This window comes from Peromyscus eremicus, chromosome 7, assembly GCF_949786415.1.
Source record: "Peromyscus eremicus chromosome 7, PerEre_H2_v1, whole genome shotgun sequence".
Taxonomy (NCBI): domain Eukaryota; kingdom Metazoa; phylum Chordata; class Mammalia; order Rodentia; family Cricetidae; genus Peromyscus; species Peromyscus eremicus.
This window is the reverse complement of record NC_081422.1, coordinates 9,903,749-9,919,622: the sequence shown is the minus strand read 5'-3', so window position 1 is coordinate 9,919,622 and position 15,874 is coordinate 9,903,749. Positions and strand designations below refer to the sequence as shown.

The window sequence follows — 15,874 nt, the reverse complement described above, 5'->3', positions numbered from 1 at the left end:
AAGGAGCGAAAGGAAGAAAGGCTTGCGCGGTTCTCCTAGCTACCCAGAGTCAGGATCTGAACTCAGTGCGCCTGCCCGCTCCGGCTGCCCTTTCAAAGGCTGGGCAGTTAAACTTCAATTATATGTTGTTTTAAATTTTTCTTTTATGTAGCTCGGGTTGAATGAATTACTGGCAGGAACTTTGAACTCAGGAATTCAGTCAAATGTCCTTTCATTGTCAGAGCCGCTTGTGTTTAGACCCTCTAGTCATCTGCTTCTGTAGCTCAGGGACACACACACAGACACACAGTCACATACATACAGACAGACAGACAGACAGACAGACACAAAGACACACACATAGTCACATACAGACACACACACAGACACACAGTCACATACAGACAGACAGACAGACACAAAGACACACACATAGTCACATACAGACACACACACAGACACATAGTCACATACATACAGACACACACACACAAATACACGGTCACATACATACATACAGACAGACACACACACAGACACACAGTCACATACATACAGACACACACACACAAATACACAGTCACATACATACAGACACACACACACACAGATACACAGTCACATACATACAGACACACAGTCACATACATACATACACACACACACAAATACACAGTCACATACATACATACATACAGACACACACACAGATACACAGTCACATACATACAGACACACAGACACACAGTCACATACATACATACACACACACAAATACACAGTCACATACATACATACATACAGACACACACACAGATACACAGTCATATACATACATACAGACAGACACACACACACAGATACACAGTCGCATACATACAGACACACAGTCACATACATACAGACACACACACACACAAATGCACAGTCACATACATACATACATATAGACACACACACAGATACACAGTCACATACATACAGACACACACACAGACACACAGTCACATACATGCATATAGACAGAAACACAGTCACACAGTCACATACATACATATACACACACAGATGCACAGTCACATATGTACAGACACACAGGCACATACATACAGACACACACAGATACAGTCACATACACACAAACACACACAAGACATACAGTCATACACACAGAGACACACACACACACAGACATATACATATACACACAGTTACACACATACACAGTCATACACACTCACAGCCACACACAGCCACAGCCAACATACACACAGCAGTCACACACAGCCACAGCCAACATACACACAGTCACACACAGACACAGCCAACATACACACAGTCACATACACACGCATAGACAGTCACTTACAGACACACACAGATGCACACACAGATGCACACATAGATCACATAGGCACAGTCTCACACACACAGCCACAGACTGACACTCTCTGGCCCTGTGAGTTAGAACTTTTCAGATCCTCCCTTCAACACACACTGGCTCCCAGTGGAGTTTGTTTAATGTCTCTTTAATAGCTTCCTTGTACTCCTTTCTGCCTTTCCGCTTCTCAATTCTGGAAAATATCAAGCTGACAAGAGCAGACATATTTAAATTGTGAACCTTCTCAGGGCTGAGCAGCCAGCCGGCCAATGGGAAGGCAACGGGCCTGTGGGAAGGGCCTGGTTGGAGCAGGCTCAGGCTTCTGAAAAAGCCAATGCTTCCGGCCTAAGCAGCTGAGCTATGGACCTCCAGGGCTCCTGGGCAGGGCTCAAGTTCAATGCCATCTTTGGCATTGCCATAGTACGACCCAGCTATACCCCTCAGATCTCCTTTGGGCTGTCCGCGGAAGCATCCTGTTCTCCTCAGCCACGGGCTGTTCCCATGCTTCGAACCAGGAAGGCCCAGCTGCCAGCCACTTGGGAAGCAGGAAGAGCCTCCTAAAGTCTCCTCTGAGTCCTTCCTCTGGTAGAACTTTCTGGAAAACTGAGGCCAAGGCAGCCTGCAGGTGTCTTGTCCCTTTGCCTAGAATGTGTGCTGGCTCCCCACCCTGAGAATTCTAGAGCAAATATTAATGAGATTTGTGCTGCCTACTGCTCCATCCAGGTACTGGAGTTGCCACCCTAGAGGAAACACATCTGCTTAACATTTTAAACTGCACAGAGAAATGGCACTCTAATAAGATGCCATGGTGCCACAAGCGGGTGTTTTATGCTGAAGTGTAAAGATGTCATATTTGATTCTTTCAGTACTGTCCAGAGGTAACGAGGTCCCTGGTTGTGAGACTTTCCATATTCACGTGGGTAGAAAGCCTTGAGCTGTAATGATTGGAAAAATCCTGATTTTCCCCAAGGTCCGACCAGCAGTACACCCATTAGCAAGTTCTATGGTTACAGCCACTCATGGTTACATCAACAGTGAGAACAACAGCTAACATAGCTGAAACCTTGCTAGGTGCCAGTCTTAAAGTAACATCCTCTGCATGTGTTCTTACATCTTCACAACCCCACACACTGAAGAACTACACACTGAAGAAACAGAAATTGATTTTGTTGTTAATTTACTATAATCCAGAGAGTTAACAGGTAGAAAAAAATCTACAACTTGAACTCAGCACTAGAACACTCAAAGCATACAAGCTACTTGACTATTCATGACATTTGTCCATCTATCCATGCATCCATCCATCCATGTATCCATCCATCTCTCTATGCATCCATCCATCATCCATGCATCTATCCATGCATCCATGCATCCATCTATCTCTCCATGCATGCATGCATGCATCCATCCATCCATGCACCCATCATCTATCTACTATTCACTTACCATCCCATCTTCCCTCCTCCTCTCCCTCCCTTTCTCTGTCAAATGCTTATTATTTGGAAATACAGTCAAGGAAAAGAAATAAGATGCGCAGAACACATGAAAAACCTCTATTTCATCCAACTGAAACATAACATACTCAAAATGCCAGCTAGCATGTCAGATCATTGACACATCCCTACTATACTTTAGGAATGGTGGATAAACATTATTGTAACAAGAGGTTGACAAAACTGAGCAACGATAAATCCAATATTCCTTTGACATACAAATTATTCAAAGAATCTCTCAAAATGTCAAGTGAATTTTCCAAAGAATTTATAAGAACAAAACAAGCAGCAAAAAACAAGTAACGCCCCCCAAAACCCCAAATTTAAGGAGTTTCAGAACTAGCAAGTTTCCCAAAAAGTATGCAGGTATAAACAAAACTCCATAACCCCTACAATCCTCACAGTGAAGTGACCTGTGAATGAATTCTTAGATTATTTTTAGTGTGATTCCTGAGTGAGAAGGACAGAAGGTTACTTCCTTTACATAAACTCACACTGAAGTTGCATTTACAATGGATCACATTAGTGTGAGATGACTTTGGCATTAGTAGGTCTAAAGCACTGTGGCCTAACAGACTGTTCTGTCTTCAACTGAACTCACCATGATATTCAATTTTTGGCATTTCATGGTTAGTAAAGTTATGAGAGCTTATCATGAACCTGGTGGTACTCTACACCTTGGAGGGTACAACATGGTCCTTGTACTAGAGAAGTCTACAGATTTATGAATGAGACCCAAAGGTAAACCCATCCCAAGAAATTGATAAGAGACCAAAATGAAGCTTCAAGCAAGAACAGAAACTCATAAGAAGGGTGATGAGTCCATGGAAGGCCACTTCCTCTGTGAAGCATCTTGTTCACTTCTTCAACAGATATTTGCTCAGTCTTGAAGTTCTGAGTCCCATAATGCAGTTTGATCAATAATGACTGACATATAACAGTGGTCCCACAAGGTGACATCCTGGCCCTTTCAGTTTGTAGAAGCACACTCTGTGATGCTTGCATAGGATGAAGTTGGGCGGTCCTTGGGCGTATCCTTGTTTTAAAGTGGTGTAACTAGACAGATGGTAAAATCAGATCAGAGAACATCATACACAAAAATATGAATTTTTGATCTCACATCCTGGGACAGGCCTAGACATATACAAAACACTGTGGAAACTCAGCATTGAGTGATGGATGCTGTCTAGGGTGTCACAGAGGCAGAGAAGAGAAGGCATATATTCTACCTCCTGAATGCTGCTACAAAATTCCCTTCTGAGGGACCTACCACTGGATGTTTGCCCAACTACCTTCTAGCTACTTGGGTTTACAGCTATTGGCTAATACTGTTCTCCGCCTTGGTCAGAGAAACCTCATTTTACAGTGAGTGGTAGTTAATGCAGAGACTTGTAACTGGTCAAAATCCTGAGAGTAAATGATTGTTAAGTACTCAGTCCTAACCAGGTCATCGATATCATCCCATACAAGGTTCAGGGAACATTGTGAGGAAGGGAGTGGAAACAATGTAAGAGCCCAAGGATGGAGAGGGAGCTGTGAAATGCCATCTTCTGGACGTGATGTGACCATCGCACTTAGGAATTCAAGCATCTGTGGTTACGTGTATAAGACCCATACAAGATTAGACTCCTCAATAATAAGCATAGACAGGAGAAAGATTTGTTATATTCTCACCCCTAGCTGAGGAAATATTAGTAGTTAATGACTACTAGATGAGCTGGAATCATTTTCTTTAGTGTTGTAGCCATGGTAAGTGGCCCATACTCCAATAAATGAACCCACACTCCCTTCTCATGCAAGCAACCCTAACTAAACTTGGGTATCTCTCTCTCTCTCTCTCTCTCTCTCTCTCTCTCTCTCTCTCTCTCTCTCTCTCTCTCTCTCTCTCCCTCCCTCCCTCCCTCTCTCCCTCCCTCTCTCTCTGTCTCTCTGTCTCTCTCTCTCTCACACAAACACAGAGATAACACACAAACACACACACACACACACACACACACACACACACACACACACACACACCCCTCCTGGGGAGAAGGGGTTAAGTTGGAGTGAGGGGCTAAGAGAAGGTAATGGGGGTGAATGATCAAATATATTATATACATGTATAATAATGTACATCATTCAAGAGTAAATGAAAATATTTTTAAAGTTCCTCTGTGAACTGTTAACTCTGAAAATGATCCTAAGTACAGTATGGGTTAAGCACTCAGTCTCTTTCATGTAAATTCCTGCATCTGAAAGTTGAAATGGAGGGAAATGTGCCTGATTATTTGATGGAAACAATGGACTTTGCCCACAAGTACAGCAGAGAAAGTTCTGACTGAGTTTTCTGTAGTGACAAGTGCAAGACTGTGGCTTTCCATGTGGATTGGCCAACATGACATACATCACCTGCCCTGAGGACCTGTGTGGAAATGCACAGAAGTTGTCTGTTAAACACAGAGAACTGCCGTCCCCAGACCACCATCTTCACAGACTCCCCGTCATGTCTCAATCTTTAACTCCAGTGAAACAAGGACATGATTTATACTCAGACTTTTTTTTCTTTTCATGTGTAGCGTGATCAAAAGAATAATTATACAGAGAGGAATTTTGCAGACAAAAACTGCGTGTGATCCTCCTTACATAAGGACCTCAGTGTGTGGCTGGAAACCCTCTGATTTCTTCTGTTGACTGGCAGCTTCAGGTTACAGGCAGAGAGCAGAAAGCCTTCATCAACATCTTCTAGGCTTCACCACGTAAGGAGTCAGCTCCACACACCCACTTTATATATCACAATCAGACCATGCCAAAGTAATTCATCAGTGAGTGGCTTGTGAGCAGAGAGAAAGGGCACAGAATACAGCTTAGCGTAGTGATCTGGGAGAAGGAGTTAGCAGAACCTGCTAAGAGCGGAATTCTAAACAGTAGTGGCCCAAGAAACAAGTTTGCTATGTTTGTGCAGAATTCCTAAAGCCCTTACTTAGCATCTCATACTTGCTCCCAACAAACTTGCAGAAAACCGAGAAAGGGACAAACTCACACTGCCCCCAGGAAAATGGGACTTTCCATTGCTGTTGGTGTTGGTTTGGTTTTTATCGGAGTCACAGATTGGAAACAGTCTCTTGACTAGTCTCATTGTATTCAATCCCAGCTTTGTCCACACTCCAGACCCCTGCAGTCCCTGTCATGACAGAGTGGAATGTGCCTAAAGAAATGACACCCAGAGTGGTCGGCCTCAGTTTACCTTCTGACCATTTACTTTTGACCGTTGGTCCTACACCAAGCCTAGCAAGCTCTGCTGCCCTGCAACTACCTCTCACCATTCCTTCTCTCCTGAAGCCTCCAGCATCTTCTCCCCCAGTCTTGCTCTCCGTTGCTTGGTGAACTTGACTCCTGTTTCACTAAGAGAACAGAGACATGGACCCCCAACAGCCTTCTACCCACACATTGGACTGAAACGCTGCTTATGCCTGTTTTTTTCCAATTTGTTTACTATCGATATATTCCGATATCGATACTACAGGATATCGGAAATTGAGCTAGCCCAACTAGCTCCACACAACACAAGCAATGTGTGTTTGTGAAAAACATACCAGATTTTGAAAATCAAATGATGGCTACAGAATCTCTTATTACTTCATGCTTTGTAGTCACTATGTGTTTTAATAAGAATCTATAGGTAGCGGGTTAAATACAATCAATAAATTAATTCTCTGCTTTTAAATTTTAAAAAGTATTACATTTACTTATTGATTTCTGTGTGTATGTAGGGAGGGTGCACATGTGCCACTGTGTGCATGGAGAGGTCAGAGCAAAACTTTGGGACTCAGTCCTCTCCTGTGTGTGGGCTCCAGGGATTGAGTTCTGGTCATCATCAGGCTTGGTGATAAGCACCTGTACTTACTGAGCTATCTCACTAGCCCTGATCTTTTCACGTGATTGCTTACAAATTCAAATAAGGTATGCTGCAGCTAGGTGTGGTGGCATATGCCTGTAGTCATAGTACTTGGAGATGGATGAAGAAATTCAAAGTCATCCTTGGGTACTGTCCTGATTTTATTTCTGTTACTGTGAGAAAATACCCCAACAAAGAGCATCTTTGGGGAGAAAAGGTTTGTTTTAGCTCACAACTCTAGATTACAGTCCTTCTTGAAACAGCTGGTCATATTACATCCAAAGTCAAGGGCAGAGAGAAATGAATACATGCACAATACTAGTGTTTAGCTCACTTTCTCTACTCTCATACAGTCCAGGACCCAAAGCCCAGGGAACTGTGGACTTGGGTCTTCCCATGTCAATTAATGTAATCAAGACAATCCTCCACAGACATGTTCAGAGGGCAACTTGATCCAGACCATCCCTCATTGAGACTCTCTTTCCAAGTGATTCTAGGTTGTGTCAAATTGACTGCTAAAACTGCCTATCATAGTTACACAGAGTTCAAGATCAGCTGGGGGTATACAAGACCCTTTCTCAAAGAAAAATAAGACAAAAGTCAATTACGTCTGTTGCTCCCACTGCATTTCTATTGGAGTGTGTGGTTCTGCTCTGGGCTAGTACCTGAGGCCTTATTGGAGACAAAACATCTTTCCTTGTGTGCATTCAGACTCCTCCCCTTTGCCTTCCACCCCTTTCCAGGAGCAATTCTCTCCATTTTCTCATCCTTCGTCTTGTAAATGGATCATTATTTCCTTCACACAAGTACTGTGTCTGCACTTGTTTATTTGCTTATTCGTTATTTTTGGAGACAAGGTTTCACTCTGCAGCTCAGGCTGGCCTAAAATTCATACCAATCCCCTTGTTTCAGCTTCACAAGTGCTGGAATTCCAAGTGTGTGCCACCACACCTGGATTCTCTTATTGAAAAAATCTCATGACCATGCACCTTTATTCAGTTACTGCCTCATTTCTTTAGAGTGTAACTCCTTAAAAATACTCACAGCCTCCAAATCTTTACTTCTGTCCGTGTGGTCATTTTATGCTGGGGTGAATGCAGGGCTTGTACATGCAGGCAGAGCGCTAACCACCCCTGCCCCCATCCTCTTTCCACACCTCATAAGCTCACCCAGTGCTCACCAGTCCACCAAAGCAGCATCACCCAGGCACTGCGTGAGGAGGTAGTGTATGAGAACTAACTGCCGAATATTTCAGGACTGGACCAGCCAGCGGTGGCTTGAAATCTACTGTGATGTGTATGTTGGCCTCATGGAAATTGGGAAACACTACAGATTGGGATCTTGCTGTTCTTTTTTTTTTCCAGCATCATTTTACTATCAGGTCACCGATGGATGAAAAGCCGTCACTGACCTTGTCACACGTCAACAATCAGACCACAGCTTGTTTAATTCCTTCACAACACTGGCATAGATAAGTCTCTGACTTGACTGCCTGTTTGACTTGTTGAAGCTCCTCCCCTTGTGTGTCTTCTCTCTCACTGGACACTCCTCCTGCCTCTCTTGCTAGCTCTGTTTTATCTGACTTCCAGATGTTGGAGAGCACAACTGCTCAGCCCCAGCACCTCCTCTGGCTGTTTCCACTTCATCTTTCAGCCTTACATGCTCAAAGGTAGACTTCCAGGTAGACTTCACCCAGGAATACCAGCTTACTTTTCTTGATGTCTACATGTCAACAACACTTGAATTTCCAATAGGCAGCTCAAACTCTTGTTCAAAATGAAATTCCTAATTCTACCTCTCCTATTTCCAGACACTTAGCATGATTCTCCAGGGATACTCTCCAACTCAACAAATGGCAATTATGACTCCCAAGGCCAGACATTTTGAGAGCTGCTTAATTCTGCACTTTTGACACTATACATCTACTGCCTGGGCACTCCTACTGACTTGGTCTTAGAAATACAGCCCCAACTTCTTTTGGACTCCTATCATGCCTGATTTGCTTCAAGCAGCCGTTGGCTTTCAACTCAGATACTGCAACAAACTCTTAATGTATTGCAGGACCCAGAGTAATCCCTTAAAAATGTAACACAGATCTTATTCTGCTTCTATTCAAAACACTTTAATTGCTTCCTGTCTTACTTAGCACAAGAGAGAATGTTTCCTGGGCTCTACAACGTCCTGCCAGGCCGTCCCTCCACCTTTCCAACCTCATCTTCCACTGCAGTCTGCCCATTAGTCAAAGGCCCTCCACTGTCTGACAAAGAGGCCTGACTCAGAGGCCTCGGCACAGGCAGTTTCTTACCTGAGAACTCACTCACAGAACAGGGTCTGTGGGAAATTAACCCCTTCCCTTCTGTGGCCTGCATCCTCATCCAACATAGTAAATAGTTGTTTGTTTATTATTATTTTATGGATAATATTTGTTTGTGTCTGCGCATGTGTGCATGTGCATTTGTGTGCTGTGTGTGTTTGTGTGCAGGTGTGCTCACTTAAGCATTGAGATCATTAGTTGATCTCAGATATCTTCTCTATTGCTTTCCACCTTATTTTTTTGAGATAAGGTGTCTCACTGACTGAATCATACTGGCCAGGAAGTTCCAGGGATCTCCCTGTTTCTGCCATCCCAGTGCCAGGGTTACAAGCACCTGCCACCATACCTACTTTTTTATGTAAGTACTCAGGCTAAAAAATCAGATCCCCAGGCTTGCATGTCAGGCACTTTCGTGACTGAGACAGCTCTCTAGGTATTGGTGCAAGTATTAAGGCAACGCTACGTAGTTAAAAGGGAGGTTTATTTTGTGGGGTAACTTACAAGTAAAGAGAGGTTACAGGGTCCGGAAAAGGTGTAGCACAGTCCGGTGGTGTTCTCTGGAGAACTCTGCTCCGTCTACCTCCAGTGTCCAGGATCCAGGAACCAAGCTAGCGGGCACATCTGGGTCTTGGGTCTTAAGGGCTCCTCTCCTGGTCCCTCCTTGTAGGTGTGATAGTGACCGGAAGCCTCAATTGGGGTAGTACTTCCAGGTCAAAGCTGGAACAGCTACCCACTACATCTAGCCCTGTGTTTGTGTATCTGTTTGCTCTCCATGCTTGGCAGACAGACTGGTTCCCATTGCTGTACATATATCCAGCACCCCGGAGAGGCTGTGGTGCACACAAGAGCACATCGATGTTTGTGGGATGGATGAACGAAGTGTCAAAATAACCAGGTTTTGGATTGTGAAGCACCAGAAACCAACTGTCACTTTCTCTTCCATGTAAAGTGGTGACAGACACGTCTTAAATGGCAAGGTGTTCAACCTCTCTGCAAGGCTGTCTTCACCCACAATTCCATGATGAGGGCTGCTTTAGGACTGGCCAGATAATTCCATCTCTCTTCATTCAGAATCGAGAGGCATTTTTGGTGCTGTTATGAAACTTTTTCACTCTTTAGTTTCTATTTGTGTTTGTTCATTTGGACACAAAGTCTCATGGCTACACTTGAACTGGCGGTTTGCTTGCCTAAACCTTCCAAGTGTTGGGGTTACTGGCACATGTCACCACACCCACATCTATTTTTAAATAGTTTATTTTATTATTGTTGTTATTACTATTTTTGTGCAGAGGGAAATTGAACTCAAAGCCTCATACATGGTAAGCAAGAGTTCAGTCACTGAAACACATCCCTGGATTCCCATACCTTGTACTTCAATACAGCCTTTTAAATGGGGAATTCTCCCACTAGGTGTTTGATCTGCAGAGTACATTCAAGAAGAATAAGACTGAGCCAGCTGGAATTGTCCCCTGGGACTGTGGCTCTGGCTGACTTGTGGAGTGGAACAGAGAGCTGGGGGAGAATAGAGGATAAGGTGGCTGATTTCAGGGCTGTAAACAATTTTCTATCACTATCAATAAAGTTTTTACAAATTACGTACCAGAGTGACTGGCCTCACCCAAAATCTTACATGGCTAACACGACCAGTGAAAACTGGGTTCCCAAACTCTTCTTTCTGTTTGACTAACACTAGAAGGATGCACAGGAGGCTTCCACAGCAAGGTGAGGGTACATTTCTGAGCTCCCTCCAGGTGGAATTCCAAGCACTCACTGTGGCCACACCTGGTAGCTGTGGTCCCTTGGTACACTTTACTAGTCCAAGCACTCACTGTGGCCACACCTGGTGGCTGTGGTCCCTTGGTAACCTTTACTAGTCCAAGCACTCACTGTGGCCACACCTGGTGGCTGTGGTCCCTTGGTAACCTTTACTTGTTTCTTTGAGGTGCTGCATAAATTAGATAGTTGGCTTATGTGTTAACAATCCCTTACATTACAATTACAGAAAAGTGTATTATGACATCAAAAGTCTGAAATTTAGGACATGAATCGTTTAAACACCAGAAACTATGGAAATGGTCTATGGTATTTCTATTGTGGTTAGTAATAAATTAAACTTTTTTTCAAGCCCCAAAGACAATCATTTAACCTATGAGGAGCAATGAGCAGTAAGTATCCCCCTTGGACCTCATCTTAGGAAGTGTTAAGCATCCTACCCACGATGGACAATGTTACAGAAAGCTGGTGGAAAGAAAGAGGCATGTCACTACAGACAACAAACCCTTCAGTAAGCAGGATGTGGCAGAGTAGACCTATACTCCCAGCGTTCAAGAAGCTGAGGCAGGAGGATCCCTGTGAGTCCAAGATTAGCCTGGGCTAAATAGTGAGTTCTATGACATCCAGGGCTACATAGTGAGATACAGGCTCAAACAACCACAACAAAAACCCAACAACAGCAACAACAAAAATAAACAAACAAAAAACAAACAAAACATTTAAAAATCGCAAATGAAAATAAAACAAAACCTAACACTAAAATTCTTTTGAGTGTAGCTATAGTAGCAAGAACATTCCTCCATGGGCTGGTTAATTTTTATTTTTCTATGTACTTTGTCCCAAAAAATTACATTCTTTGTTATTTGGGAATGTATTCTCTCTCTCCCTTAATCCCTCCCTCCCTCCCTCCTTACCTCCCCTCTACTCCCCTATCCTCTCCTCTCAACCACAACCATCTTACACACAGATATAATGTAACAGATAAAGAAGTGAGCCATCATCTATCAGGCACTGAAAATGCCCTGTCCGTTGTCTTGAATGTCTACTTCACCTCCTTCATCTATTGCAATATTTTGCAGGAGCACACACCTGGACAGAGTGCTTTGTGTGACTCACAGTTTCTAGCACTTTCTATTCACTAACTCTACGCACATACTACCCACAGGAAGCAGGAGGGGGAAACCAACATCATCGTCATTGTCCTGTGTGATATGATCATGAGCCCATGCAGCCAGGGTGGGGAATGAAGGGGTTTGAGTGAGAATGCCCATCCATTATAGGTTCCTGTATTGGAACACTTGGTCCCTGGTTAGTGGTGCTAAGTGGTTAAGGAGGTTTAGGAGATGTGCCCTTGATGGAGGAAGTTTGTCACTACAGGTGGACTTGGAAAGTTTAAGACTCATACCATCTCCAGCTTGTTCTCTACGCTGTGTTTCCAGTTCAGCGTGTGAACTCCCAGCACCCTGCTCCAGCTGCCATGCCTGCCTGCTGCAATCTGTCCTGCCATCCTGGACTCTAACCTCAGGGACCCATAAGCCAAAGTAAACCCTTTCTTTTTTAAGTTGGCTTGGTCACAGTCTCTGTCACAGAAGCATTTACTTTCAGAGGAGAGGTTGACACACAGCGGTCACACGAGGCTGTCCCACGGTCATGGCTGCCATAGACAGTGCAGCTGGTTGAAACACGGGCAGTCTGGCACTGGCATGTTCTCTGCCAAGCATCCTTTCTGAATTTTCCACAACCCACAAGGCAAGCCTCCTTACTATCTGTACTTTCTAACAAAGAACCACCTGAACACAGTAAACCTGTGCACAAGCTTGCCTTATTTACGGGCAGAGGTGGGGTCCAGTCTAGGCTACTTATATGAAAATTTGAGTTTCCACATCATATACTGGGCAGGACAGTAACCTCTCCAGGGCAGTGAGGATGTTCAGTATGTAAAAACACTCACTGCCTGTTAGGTCTCAGGCAGTCCATACATCCAGAAATGATCTCAAGATGACTATTATTGGAATTCCTGGCCACTCCCCCAGCTACATGACCCCACGTGCACTGTCCAGTAGCCAGGCAAGAGGCTTAGTCATCCTGGGACCTTATGTCTCACGTAATCCATGCGCTTTGCAGTCACATAATTTGCGCATAGTGTGATCACGTAATCACGTAATCTATGGGCATGTGTGGCGTAGCTATGTAAGCCCATATGTGCATGTGTGGAGGAATCCATAAAAGTAGATCACAGATTTCTTCTTCTTCTTCTTCTTCTTCTTCTTCTTCTTCTTCTTCTTCTTCTTCTTCTTCTTCTTCTTCTTCTTCTTCTTGTCTCTCCCTGCACAATCTCCATAGGCCTAAGCACATTCCTCTCTGATCCCTCTCTTAATAAACTCTTATGTTGGGTTTTGTTGTGCCTCTTGGTTTTTCTTGCATGGTAAACAGTGCCGCTTAATAATAACTAACAACTATAGGTGGTTAGATAGAAGCTAGTGTGGTGGTTTGAATAAAAATGGCCCCAGAGGCTCATATATTTTCATGTCACCAGGGAGTGGCACTATTTGAAAGGATTGAAAGGATTAAGAGATATGACCTTGTTGGAGGAAGTGTGTCACTGGCTTTGAGGTTTCAAAAGCCTGTGACAAGCCCAGAGTCTCTCTGTCTGCCTGATGACTGTGGATCAGGATGTAGCTCTCAGCTCCTTCTGCATACCATTATGCTCCCCACCATGATGATAATGAACTCACTGAAACTATAAGCCAGCCCCAATTAAATATTCTCTTTAATGGGAGTTGCCATGATCATGAAGTTTCTTCACAGCAACAGAAGAATGACTAAGATAGAGGTCATTTCTAAAGACCTTGTGAAACCAGTTCCCATTTGCCAAGGAGTCACCTCTTTTACCTCTGGCAGAAGGACATATGGCTCCATTGACGTGTACCTGTGATTGCATATCAAAGCCCAGGCCCTCCAGATTTCCTCAGTCCCTACACACAGTACCTTTAGACATTTTAAAGTCCACCTAGGCCTTCTCACCTCTCCAGATACCCTCCTTTCAGATACCCATTTTTCTCTTTATAAGGGAAAGGGTACCCACCCTTCCCCCACCCCTGCTCCCTTGCTCTTCTCCCTCCTCTAGCAGACAGCCCCAGCCATGGCTGCTTTCTTTTCTCTCAGTTCTGGACTCTTCCTGATGCCTCTGGATATTTTCTCTCTCTCAGTCATAATAAAAACCTTCCCCTTAACCATACCATGGAGGTCATCTCAGCAGTTTCTTTACTGCACCCCTTTGCATACACCGCCAAGCTCAGAGACCCAAGTTCTAGACCCAGGATGCATATAAGTTATGTATATATATATATATATATATATATATATATATATATATATATATTCTCTTTCTCTCGCATACACACTAAATAAATAAATGTGTAAAAACTAAAACATCAGGTCTTCTCTAATTACTTAGGTCCTCAAATAAACTTATGTGCCCTGAAATTCTTTTGCATACTCCCGCAGATGATATCCTAGTACAGCTCTGCTTATTAGACACTAGGTACACGAAAGGGAGCATGCAAACAGTGTCTGCATCATGTGTGAAAAGCCACACAGTTCATCCACTCCACAGCTTCCTTTTGTTTCTGAGACAGTTCAAGGAAAGCTGGCTTTGATTTTCTAAATCTTTTGATTTACCCTTGTAGAGAAAAAAATCAATGCTAAGATAAGTATTGGAAGCCATTTGAGCTACACTGAGCTAACATGACGAATGCCAAAGAATTTAGACACTAAATTGATCTTGGATTACAAGTCTCTTTCCTTCCTGCCTGTGTGAGAAGACGTATGGAATCCACACAAAGGAGACATCTCCATATCTAAACCACAGGGCTTGTCATTTATTAGAAGCAGGTAGAATGTCTCCAATGTGATCTTGCTTAGGAAACAGCCAAAGCGGTGGCCAGTCAGTGTTCAAATAAGTGTTGTCTCTCTTAAAGATCTTGATTGTCCTGGGCAGGGCAGGGGTGGGGTGTTCAGGTAGCACTTGATACCAAAACTAAAATGTGCCTGAAGGCTTAAAGGTTTGTTTCATATCAACCTTTTGTCTATTGAGAGAGAAAGCCTGAAGTATAGACTCCATATTTTATTTCTAGAAAGATAAAATACCTCAGTATATGTTTTAAAGGATTTATATTATCAGTGAGAAGGTGAATTGCCTGTGGGTTCTGTGGTATACCTCTCAGTTGGCTGACAGTTTGGTTTGTTTGTTTGTTTGGTTGTTTTTTTTTTCCCACCTTGTTTCATTGCTAGGTGAATTAAAATTGTATGGGAATGTGTAATAGCAGAAGGTTCCCCAGGGTGAGCTGGGATGCTGGACTGAGCCTGGCAGTTTCCCTCTGTGAACATCACCAACCGTTAGGTTTGTTCATCCTCCCTCTCTGCCCACAGCATTCGTTAGCCGGCATATTTAGGAGACAGACAGCAATCTTTGAAAGGCATAGAGCATGGTGGGGGCAGAGAGGTGAGGCTGGAAGATCAGGAGTTCAAGGAAGTCTGAGGCTAGCCTGAACCACAGGAGACCTTTCTCAAAAAAGAAAAACAAAAACCAAACGTCCAGAAAAAGCATATTAGGATCAATTCAGTATATTGAGAGAATTTCTTAGACTTTGTTTTTAAAGAACAAAAACTTACTTGGGATTTCTGACTGAATTTCAATAGGTTGTGTTTAGATTATTTAAAACACATAGGAAAGTGATTTTGAAGTTCAGTTGTGGCAAAGCCACACAAAGACAAGACTAACCATCAGAGACTTTCCCTGGAGATGAAGTTCTACTCACTCTACTCAGATGCAGCTAGGACTTTCTAGAAATTCTGAAGTAACTCACACACACACACACACACACACACACACACACACACACACAAAACTTCAGTAGCAGCACAAAACATCCTTTGTTGCCGGACGTGAGAAAAACACACTTGTTTCTAAAAAAAGCCGTAGGAAGGAAGTGGAAGAGCCTCGGGCTGAGGGGGAGAGTGAAGGAATGCACATTGGTTCCTTTAAACACATTAAG

The 15,874-nt window shown here is 43.5% G+C and overlaps 1 protein-coding gene across 1 annotated transcript in view; it reads right to left on the bottom strand.

Annotated features, from left to right (window-relative positions):
- The window catches only part of Maml2 (mastermind like transcriptional coactivator 2), a 336,705-nt gene that overhangs the window by 236,028 nt on the left and 84,803 nt on the right, over window positions 1–15,874 (bottom strand). The window lies entirely within an intron of this gene.